Raw genomic sequence first — 12,139 nt, forward strand, 5'->3', positions numbered from 1 at the left:
GGCGTGCGGGTGTGGGGGATGTCATGCGTGCAGACACACCCAGTCTTGAGACACCAGACAAGGGCATTTGATTTTAAACAACTGGTTTATTGATCATTACAGAATGTCTCTCTCGTGCTTCCTGCCCTCTCTTCTCTCCTGTCTCCCAACTATGATTCCCCTCACCCTGCCTCCTTCCCACTCTCAGATGACAATAGACCCATATCAGAATCAGGTTTATCATCACTCACATCTGATTTTTTTTGCAGCAGCCGTACAGTGTAACACATAAAATTACTGTAGTACTATGCAAAGGTCTCAGGCACACTAGCTATATATAGGACAGCGTTGATAGCACAGCACTTTAGAGTACCAGCAACCTGGGTTCCTGGGTTCAATTCCCACTGCTGTCTGTAAAGAGTTAGTACGTTTTCACCATGACCAAATGGATTTCCACCCACAGTCCAAAGATGTACGAGTTGATGGGTTAATTGGTCATAATCCCATGATTTTTTATAGGCATCCGTTAATTTCGAGAGACCATGGATTTGCGCCTTGTAAAGTTTCCAGGGCAGAGGGCTGGGCAGGGTTGTATGGGAGACCAGCAGTTGCCCGTGCTGCAAGTCTCCCCTCTCTGGCACCAGTGTTGTTGCTGAACAATGTGTGGTGAAGTGACACAACACGCTGCCTTAGCTGAGGCTCGAACTAACGACCTTCAGATCACTAGACCAACACCTTAACCACTTGGCCAAACGCCACATGATTAGTCTAGGGTTAAATCCAAGGTTTTCTGCGTGGAATGGCTCAAAGGGTCAGAAAGGCCTATTCCATACAGCATCTCAAAATAAATAAGTATTGGTGCCTAAGACATTTGCACAGTACTGTAGGTAAAAAAGTAAACAGTATTACACTCTTGATGCAAGGAGTGTTGTGAACAAAGCGGATGAGTTTAGAGCGTGGATCAGTACTTGGAGCTATGATGTGGTGGCCATTACAGAGACTTGGATGGCTCAGGGACAGGATTGGTTACTTCAAGTGCCGGGTTTTAGATGTTTCAGAAAGGACAGGGAGGAGGCAAAAGAGGTGGGGGTGTGGCACTGTTGATCAGAGATAGTGTCATGGCTGCAGAAAAAGTGGACACCATGGAGGGATTGTCTACAGAGTCTCTGTGGGTGGAGGTTAGGAACAGGAAGGGGTCAATAACTTTACTGGGTGTTTTTTATAGACTGCCCAATAGTAACAGGGATATCGGGGAGCAGATAGGGAAACAGATCTGGGAAAGGTGTAATAATAAGAGTTGTCATCATGGGAGATTTTAATTTCCCAAATATTGATTGGCATCTCCCTAGAGCAATGGGTTTAGATGGGGTGGAGTTTTTTAGGTGTGTTCAGGAAGTGGAGGAAGTTAGATATGGCCCTTGTGGCTAAAGGGATTGAGGAAGTTAGATATGGCCCTTGTGGCTAAAGGGATCGAGGAAGTTAGATATGGCCCTTATGGTTAAAGGGATCAGGGGGTATGGAGAGAAAGCAGGTACAGGGTTCTGAGTTGGATGATCAGCCATGATCATACTGAATGGTGGTGCAGGCTTGAAGGGCCGAATGGCCTACTCCTGCACCTATTTTCTATGTTTCTATGGAAGGTTTCTTGACACAATATGTAGATAAGCCTACAAGAGGAGAGGCTGTACTTGATTTAGTATTGGGAAATGAACTGGTCAGGTGTCAGATCTCTCAGTGGGAGAGCATTTTGGAGATAGTGATCATAATTCTATCTCCTTTACAATAGCATTGGAGAGAGATAAGAACAGACAAGTTAGAAAAGCGTTTAATTGGAGTAATGGGAATTATGAAGCTATCAGGCAGGAAATTGGAGGTTTAAATTGGAAACAGATGTTCTCAGGGAAAAGTATGGAAGAAATGTGGCAAATATTCAGGGGATATTTGTGTAGAGTTCTATAGAGGTATGTTCAAGTGAGACAGGGACATTATGGTAGGGTACAGGAACCATGGTGTACAAAGGCTGTGATAAATCTAGTCAAGAAGAAGAGAAAAGCTTACAAAAGATTCAGAGAGCTAGGTAATGTTAGAGATCTATAAGGCTAACAGGAAGGAGCTTAAAAAGGAAATTAGGAGAGCAAGAAGGGCCCATGATAAGGCCTTGGTGGGCAGGATTAAGAAAAACCCCAAGGCATTCTACAAGTATGTGAAGAGCAAGAGGATAAGACGTGAAAGAATAGGACCTATCAAGTGTGACAGTGGGAAAGTGTGTATGGAACCGGAGGAAATAGCAGAGGTATTTAATGAATACTTTGCTTCAGTATTCACTATGGAAAAGGATCTTGGTGATTGTAGTGATGACTTTCAGCAGACTGAAAAGCTTGAGCATGTAGATATTAAGAACGAGGATGTGCTGGAGCTTTTGGAAAGCATCAAGTTGGATAAGTCGCCGGGACTGGTACTTCAAGGACGCGCGCCCGTGCCCCTTGTAAGATCTATCGGCCGACAAAAGTTTGTTTCAGTAGATCGCAGTGAGGTAGCTGCTCTGATACTTACGGAACCCTGAGCCTGAATTAGGTCGTCTGCAAATATTTTAGCACCGGGTTCCCCAAGAACATTCGGTGTGCTGAACAGGTTTAGAGGCGGCGCCCATCTGTACGCGCTCTAGGCCAGTAACATCGGCACTTCTTGACGGCTATGCGAGGCAGCCGGTTACCCAAGGCCAACCAGTGATCCCTGGCTCAAGGGTGTCACTGTATTTAGGCGACTGATGACCTCGCGTGGGTTCAAGTTCAACAAATCACATCGTTTCCTCGCGGCCCAGTGGTTGGGGACCACTGAAGTACACTGTGTAGTGCGTGGCGGGGGAGCTACACGCATGCGCACTGGGCAGAAAGAATGGAACTAAAACCCCGCAACCCAGAAACAATCTCTCAACAGTATTTGTGTTTTTTTTTCTTTTTTTTGGGATCTACTGGGAAAGTCTCAAAGATCCACCAGTCAATCGTGATCGACAGGTTGGCGATCACTAATGTACAGGCGTGTGAATTTAAAAGTCTAATGCCTTGTATAAAGATGCTGTCCCGTTATCTGTTGGTCCTGGCGTTAATGCTGAAGCACCGTTTGCCAGACGGAAGCAGCTGGAACAGTTTATGGTCGGGGTGACTGGTGTCCCCGATGATCTTCCAGGCCTTCTTTATGCACCTGCTGCTGTAAATATCCTCAGTTGAGAGAAGTTCTCATCCACGGATGCGTTGGGCTGTGTCCAGTGATCAAGGTTGGTGCAGTTCCCGTACCAGACTGTGATACAGCCAGTCAGTGGTGCCCCTGTAGAAGATCATGAGGATTTGGGATTCATGCAGAACTTCTTCAGTCAGCTGAGGTGGAAGAAACAATGTTGTTCTTTATTTTGCCACAAAGCTGGTGTGTAAGTCCAGGTGAGATCATCAGTGATGTGTCTACCGAGGAACCTGAAGCTACTCACCTTCTCAACTGCAGACTCATTGATGTTGATAGGGGCAAGCTTGTCTCCTGTAATCCACAATCAGCTCTTTTGATTTGGACATTGAGGGAGAGGTTGTTATCTTGGCACTTAGGTTGTTACATCTCATGGCCTGGGGAAAGAAGCTGTTTCCCATTCTAACAGTTCTTATTCTAATGCTATGGTACCTCTTGCCTGATAGTGGGTGATCAATGAGATTGTTAGATGCATGGGAGGGATCATTGACAATGTGTATGCAGCTCTCCTGATAAATATCTCTGATATTGACATGATTTTCTTTCAAATATAGTTCTGGTACTGTTGGAGCTTGTGATCTACATTTTGATGGTGTGTTTCTGGGTCGATTGAGTGATCTGGTGCTTTGCTGCCTCTGAGAGGGTTCCAGAAGGTGAGCAGCCTCTTAGAGAATCTCAGAGAAAGGGTGTGAGACCATGATCGACCTCATTTCCTACTGATTGCACCAGTTAAATGTTCGAGGAAGATTGAAAACATCGAGGTGAATATGGAAGTTGAGTGAGTGTTCAGCGCCATTACCAGCTTTTTGCTCACTGCTGCTGGGGAATGTGTCTATGTGATACAATCCCCTTCTCCCTCTTGCTTGCTGTTCCCAAAGGAAGGTCCCTGCATTCGAATGATCTCCCTCTCCCTCGATGCCGTGCTAGAGCAAAGTTTAATCGACATGGTTTTTGGATTGGACAGTGGTTCATGTTAGGATGTTTTTGCTGGTTTCCCATCATTCCTTTCTCTGTTGCTATTTTTGGGTGACTTTGCATTGGGCAGCCTGCAGTTTATGACAGTGAACTAACTGAACATGCCTGGACTCTTTTGATTTTGTGTTTTACGTTCTGTTTTGGCTCATTCTAGTTTTCTTTTGTTGCTGTTTGCGAAATCTTTGTTTTGCTCATTTGGAGGTTGATGTTCTTGTTGCTGTTTGTTTTTTTTTACACGTGGGGGTTGGTTTGACGTTTGCCTTTGAATGGGTCCACGGTTGTTCTTTGTTTTGTGGCTGTCTGTGGTAAGATGAATCTCAGGGCTGTATACTGATACATCATTTGATACTTTGACACCTTCCCTCTCATCTCGTCTCACCTACCATCTGCCACTTTGTCTCCTTCTCCTCATCCCGACTGCTTATTCTGGCTTCTGCCCCCTTTCCTTTCCACTCCTGATGAAGTGTCTCAGCCCCATTCATCAACTGTCCATTCATTTCCATAAATGCTAAGATCCTCCAGCATTTTGTGTAGACTGCAGAGTGCGATGCATTTTTAGTAAATGCTTGTTTCTCTACCAGGATCTTTTTCAGACCGACTACCACATTTCACAATACCCCATTGAAACCATATCGCATCAAGTGTTCCCCATTCCCATGTCAGTCCATGGTCTTCTCTTCGGGCATAGTGAGGCCACTCTCAGGTTGGAGGAGTAACATCTTATATTCCATCTGGGTAGCCTCCAACCTGACGGCATGAACATCGATTTCTCCAACTTATGGTAATTTTTCCCCTTCCCCCTTCTCTCTTCTTCCATTTCCCACTCTGGCTCCCCTCTTACCTCCCCTCTGCACCTGCCTATATCACTCCTCCTGGTGACTCTGCTCTTCCCTTTTTTTGGTGACTCATCTCTCCAATGAGATTCCTTCTTTTCCAACCCTTGACCTTTTCCCTCTTCTTACTTGGCTTCACCTGTCACATTTTAGCTGGTCTCCTTCCCCTCCCCCACCTCCTTATTCTGCAGTTTCCCCCTTCCTTCCCAGACTTGATGAAGAGTTTTGGGCTGAAACGCTGACTGTTTATTCCCGTCCATGGATGCTGCCTGACCTGTGGACAACACGTAGCGTTTTGTGTCTGTTGTGTCGCTCTTATTGGGTGTGTTGCCCATTGGGACATGATGTACCTGTACAAGTTTGTTCTTCTTCCAGTAAAACCATTGAAGTGTTGAAGTTCGAAGTAAATTTATTATCAAAGTATGCACAGTTCTGTCACCATATACTACCCTTACATTCATTTTCTTGCAGGCATTTATAAGAAAATTAAGAAATGTAATAAGATTTATACATAAAGACCGACAAACAAAACTGTGTAATAAATAAATAAATAATGCTGAGAACACGAGTTGTATAGAATCATGTATCAAAAGATCATCAGACATAGGAGCAGAATTAGGCCATTTGGCTCATCAAGTCTGCCCCGCCATTCAATCATGGCTGATCCTGTCCTCCCTTCCTCAGCCCCACTCTCCAGACTTCCTCCATAACCCTTGATGCTCTGCCCATTCAAGAACCTATCAAGCTCTGCCATAAATACACCCAACTACCTGGCCTCCACAGCTGCCTGTGATAATAAATTCCATAAATTCACCACCCTCTACTAAAGAAGTTTCACCACATCTGTTTTAAATGGACACCCCTCTATCCTGAGGCTGTGCTCTCTTCTCCAAGTCCCTCCCACCATGGGAAACGTCCTTTCCACATCTACTCTGTCTAGGCCTTTCAACATTCGAAAGGTTTCAATGAGATCCCCTAAATTCCAGCGAGTACTGACCCAGAGCTATCAAATGTTCCTCGTATGATAAGCCTTTCATTCCTGGAATCATCCTTGTGAACCTCCTCTGGACCCTCTTCAATGGCAACACATCTTTCCTAAGATGAGGGGCCCAAAACTGTTCACAATACTCAAGGTGAGGCCTCACCTGTGCCTTATAAAGCCTCAGCATCACATCCCTGCTCTTGTATTCTAGGCCTCTTGAAATCAATGCTAACATGGCATTTGCCTTCCTCACCACCGACTCAACCTGCAAGTTAACCTTCAGGGTGTTCTGCACAAGGACTCCCAAGTCCCTTTGCATCTCAGATTTTTGGATTTTCTCCCAGTTTAGAAGATAGTCTGCACATTTATTTCTACTGCTAAAGTGTATGGCCATGCATTTTCCAACATTGTATTTCATTTGCCACTTTCTTACCCACTCTCCTAATTTGTCGAAGTCCATATGCAGCCTACCTATTTCTTCAACTCTACCTGCCCTTCCACCAATCTTCGTATCATTTGCAAACTTGGCAATAAAGCCATCTATTCCATCATCTAAATCATTGATAAACTGCATAAAAAGAAGTGGTCCCAACAACAACCCCTGCGGAACACCACTAGTCACTGGCAGACAACCAGACAAGGATCCTTTTATTCACTGTCTCCTACCAAACAGCCAATGCTCTAACCATGCCAGTAACTTTCCTGTAATAGCATGGTAACTTAACTTGGTAAACAACCTCAGGTGTGGCATCTTGCCAAAGGCCTTCTGAAAGTCCAAATATACAACATACACTGCAACCCCTTTATCCATTCTACTTGTAATCTCCCCAAAGAATTCCAAAGTGTTCATCAGGCAAGATTTTCCCTTAAGGAAACCATGCTGACTTTGCCCTATCTTATCCTGTGTCACCAGGTACTCCATATCCTCATCCTTAACAATTGACTCTAACATCTTCCCAACCACTGAGGTCAGACTAACTGGTCTATAATTTCCTTTCTGCTGCCTTCCTCCTTTCTTAAAGAGTGGAGTGACATTTGCAATTTTCCAGTCCTCCAGAACCATGCCTGATTCCAATGATTTTTGAAAGATCATTGATAACGCCTCCACAATCTCTGCAACCTCTTTCAGAACCCCAGGGTGCAGTTCATTTGGTCAGTTTGACTTATGTACCGTTAGGTCTTTCAGCTTTTTGAGCACCTTCTCCCCTGTAATAGAAATTGCAATCATTTCTCTTCCTTCACACACTACAACATCTGGCACATTGCTAGTGTCTTCCACAGTGAAGACTGATGCAAAATACTAATTTAGTTGGTCTCCCATCTCCTTGTCCCCTGTTATTATTTCTCCGGTCTAATTTTCCATACTGGTTTAGGAGCCTGATAGTTGGAGGGTAATAGCTGTCCCTGAATATCCTGGAGTATTGTAAAATACCCTGGTTTCCTTTGCTGTGTAAGTTTAGGGAACCAGGGTGTTTCACTGTGGGGTCTCATCCAGGATTTGAACCCATGACCTCTCACAATCCATCTCAAACAAACGGGTCTCCGACCAGATCATATTCCATGACTGGTTCTCCCCAGCATCTTCTCTCTTACTCTGCTCTCGAACCAAAAGCCCTAAGCAGAGATAACTCCCCTTCAATCCTGCCATCCTAATTGGATGGCAGTCATTTCTCCTCATCTCTTATCTTCAACAGTAACCCAAACAAGCTGAAAACAGAAGAGACTGCTGTTTCAGAACTGCCGAAGTGACTGGGTTGTATCCACCACTTTCTGTAGATATTTTTGTTCTTGCGCACTGGTGTTTCCATTCCAGGCTGTGACTCAGCCAGTCCAGATACCCCCTACGGTGCATCTATAGAAGTTGGTGGAATATGTGCTCACAGAAATCGTTGAGTGCACACCTAACCATGGAAACATTTTGCTTATAAATCAGATGTACATTCCAGACGTCTAAGGCTCTCTGGCTACATGTGTGTGCCCAGGTCGTTTGCTCAGTGCTCTATCCCCAGAGCCTCTCCAGTAAATGAAGGGTAGTTTCTACAAATACAGTGGGTGAAGGCCATGTAAATTAGTTACACACACACAATTGATAAACCTCAGTCACTGGTTAATGAGGCTTGATTGGCAGGTTATAACTCAACAATTTCTTCAAGCATCAAGCCTCAAATCATGGACACAAGAGATTTTGTAGATGCCAAACGTCCTGAGCAACACACACAAAAGACTGGGGAACTCAGCAGGTCAGGCAGTATCTATGGAAATGAATAAACAGTCAATGTTTCGAGACAAGACCCTTCATCAAGCTGAGTCCCTCCAACCTTTTGTGTATGAAGTCTAAAATCATGTCAATATTTGTGTAAGGGTGTTGTGTACATAAGAACATAAGAGATAGGAGCAGGAGTAGGCCAATCGCCCCCTCAAGCCTGCTCCGCCATTCAACAAGATCATGGCTGATCCAATCTTAACTCTAGTTTTCATCGAATCCCACAAGGCAACAGTGCCAACCAACAGGGCACCATGCCGCCCATTTTATTTTATTATTCATCCCGCCCAAACCCATGTGATCACCCGGGGAAAAAAAACCGAGTTGCCAATTGAGGAGAAAAAATCTTAGGGAGTATAGTAATATTAGGGAGCTTAACATAAAGGAACCCTTAGGAATCAGTGATCATAATATGATTGAATTCAAACTGCAATTTGAGAGGGAGAAGCATAAGTCAGATATATCAGTATCACAATGGAGTAACCAGAATTACAGAGGCATGAGAGAGGAGCTTGCCCAGATGGATTGGAGAAGGATACGAGCAGGGATGGCAAGGGAAGTTAAGGACTGCATAAAAACCAAGGAAAGGCATATAAGGTAGCAAAAGTGAGTGGGAAGTTGGATGATTGGGAAGCTTTTAAAATCCAACAAAAGGCAACTAAAAAATCTATAAGAAGTGAAAAGATGAAATATGAGGGCACACTAGCCATTAATAAAAAACAGGATACTTAAAGTTTTTTTCATTTCTATAAGGAGTAATAGGGGGAGTGAGAGTTGATATTGGACCACTGGAAAATGATGCTGGTGATATAGTAATGAGGACAAAGAAATGGAAGCTGAACATAATGTGTACTTTACATCAGTCTTCACTGTGGAAGACACTAGCAGTGTGCCAGAGGTCATGAGTGTCAGGGAGCAGGAGTGAGTGTCATTCCTATTGCAAAGGAAAAAGTGCTAGGCAAACTCAAAGGTTGATAAGTCACCTGGACCAAATGGACAACATCCCAGAGTCTTGAGAGAGGCTGCTGAAGAGATAATGGATTTCTTTGGTCAAAATTTTGATTCTGGCATGATCCCAGAGGACTGGAACATTGTAACTGTCACTCCACACTTTAAAAAGGGAAGAATGCAAAAGAAAGGAAATTCTAGGCCATTTAGCCTAACCTCAGTGGTTGGGAAAGTGTTGAAGTCTATTATTAAGGATGAGGTTTCAAGGTTCTTGGAGACTAATGATGGAATAAGTCAAAGTCAGCATTGTTGCTTTAAAAGAACCTTCTCTGAGTTCTTCGAGGAAGTAACAAACAGGGTGGACAAAGGAGAGGCAGTGGATGTCATCTACTTGGATTTTCAGAAGGCATTTGATAAGGTGAGGCTGCTTAACAAGATAAAACCCTGGAAAGATACTGGCATGGATAGTGGAATGGATGGCAGGCAGGAGGCAGTTAGTGGAAATAAAAGGGGCCTTTTCTGGTCATGATCTTTCAAGAAAAATTTGATACTGGTATGGTCTCAGAAGACTGGAAGATAGCAAATGTTGCTCCACTCTTTAAGAAGGGAGAAAGGCAGAAGAAAGGAAACTATAGGCCAGTTAGCCTAACCTCAGTGGTTGGGAAAGTGTTGGAGTGTATTATTAAGGATGTGGTTTCAAAGTACTTGGAGACTAAAGATGAAATAAGTCAAAGTCAGCATGGTTTCTGTCAAGGGAAATCTTGCCTGACAAATCTGTTAAGAGTTCTTCAAGGAAGTAACAAGCTGGGTGGATAAAGGAGAGGTAGTAGATGTCATTTACTTAGATTTTCAGAAGGCATTTGATAAGGTGTCACACATGAGGCTACTTAACAAGACAAGACCCTATGGCATTACAGGGAAGATACTAGCATAGATAGAGGAATGGCTGACAGGCAGGAGGCAGCAAGTGGGAATATAGGGGGCCTTTTCTGGTTGGCTGCCAGTGACTAGTGATGTTCTTCAGGGGTCAGTATTGGGACCGCTACTTTTCACATTGTTTGTCAATGATTTAGATAATGGAATTGGTGGCTTTGTGGCAAAGTTTGCAGATGATATGAAGATAGGTGGAGGGGTAGGTAGTGCTGAGGAAGCAATGCAATTGCAGGACTTAGACAAATTGGAAGAATGGACAAAATAGTGGCAGATGGAATAGTGATGGGAAATGTATGATGGTGTATTTTTGTAAAACAAATAATAGTGCAGGCTATTATCTAAATGAGGAGAAAGCCCAAACATCAGAGGTGCAGAGGGACTTTGGAGTCCTTGTGCAAGACTCTCAGAAGGTTAATTTACAGATTGAGTCTGTGATAAAGAAGGCAAATGCAATGTTGGCATTTATTTCCAGGGGAATAGAATATAAAAGCAAGGAGATAATGCTGAGGCTTTATAAGACACTAGTCAGGCTGCACTTAGAGTGTTGTCAAAGTTTTGGGCCCCATATCTCAGAAAGGATGTATTTTCATTGGAGAAAGCCCAGAGGAGATTCACGAGGATGATTCTAGGAATGAAGAGGTTAACATATGGGGAGCGTTTGGCAGCCCACTGGAATTTAGAGAATGTAGTGGGATTTCATTGAAACCTATTGAATATATGGTGGATGTGGAGAAGATGTTTTCTATAGTAGGGGTATCCAGAACTAGAGGGCACAGCCTCAAAATTGAGGGGTGACCCTTTAGGACAGAAGTAAGGAGGACTTTGTGGAATTTGATAGTTCCCTAATTGATCAGGACATCAAAGGATATGGTGAGAAGGCAGGTGTATGGGGTTGAGTGGGATCAGGGATCAGCCATGATGGAGTGGTGGAGAAGACTCGATGGGCTGAATGGCCTAATTCTGCTCCTATGACTTATGGTCTAAATAAATTGTTCCTGCTTGTTTATCCCGTAATATTATATTCAGATCGTCCTATCTCAGAATCAGAATCAGGTTTATTATCACCGGCAATGGTCATGAAATTTGTTAACTTAGCAGCAGCAGTTCAATGCAATACATAACCTAGAAGAATAAATACAAAAGTAAATCAATTACAGTCTATGCATATTGAATAGATTAAAAATTGTGCAAAAACAGAAATAATATATATTAAAAAATGAAGTAGTGTCCAAGGGTTCAATGTCCATTTAGGAATTGGACGGCAGAGGGGAAGAAGCTGTTCCTGAATCGCTGAGTATGTATCTCCTACCTGATGGTAACAGTGAGAATAGGGCATGTCCTGGGTGCAGGAGGTCCTTAATAATGGATGCTGCCTTTCTGAGACACCGCTCCTTGTAGGTGTCCTGGGTACTTTCTGGCTAGTACCCAAGATGGAGCTGATTAAACTTACAACCCTCTGCAGCTTCTTTTGGTCCTGTGCAGTAGCCCCAACACCCCCATACCAGGCATTGATGCAGCCTGTCAGAATGCTCTCCACGATACATCTATAGAAGTTTTTGAGAGTATTTCTTGGCACACCAAATCTCTTCAAACCTCTAATGAAGTATAGTCGCTGTCTTGCCTTCTTTATAACTACATCGATATGTTGGGACCAGGTTAGATCCTCAGAGATCTTGACACCCAGGAACTTGAAACTGCTCACTCTCTCCATTTCTGATCTCTCTATGAGGATTGGTATGTGTTCCTTCATCTTACCCTTCCTGAAGTCCACAATCAGCTCTTTTGTTGTACTGACATTGAATGTAAGGTTGTTGCTGCGACACCACTCCACTAGTTAGTATATTTCACTCCTGTATGCTCTCTCATCTCCATCTGAGATTCTACCAACAATGGTTGAATAATCAGCAAATTTATAGATGGTATTTGAGCTATGCCTAGCCACACAGTCATGTGTATATAGAGAGTAGAGCAGTGGGCTAAGCACATACCCCT

This window comes from Hemitrygon akajei, chromosome 3 (genome assembly GCF_048418815.1).
Source record: "Hemitrygon akajei chromosome 3, sHemAka1.3, whole genome shotgun sequence".
NCBI classification, from domain to species: Eukaryota; Metazoa; Chordata; class Chondrichthyes; order Myliobatiformes; family Dasyatidae; genus Hemitrygon; species Hemitrygon akajei.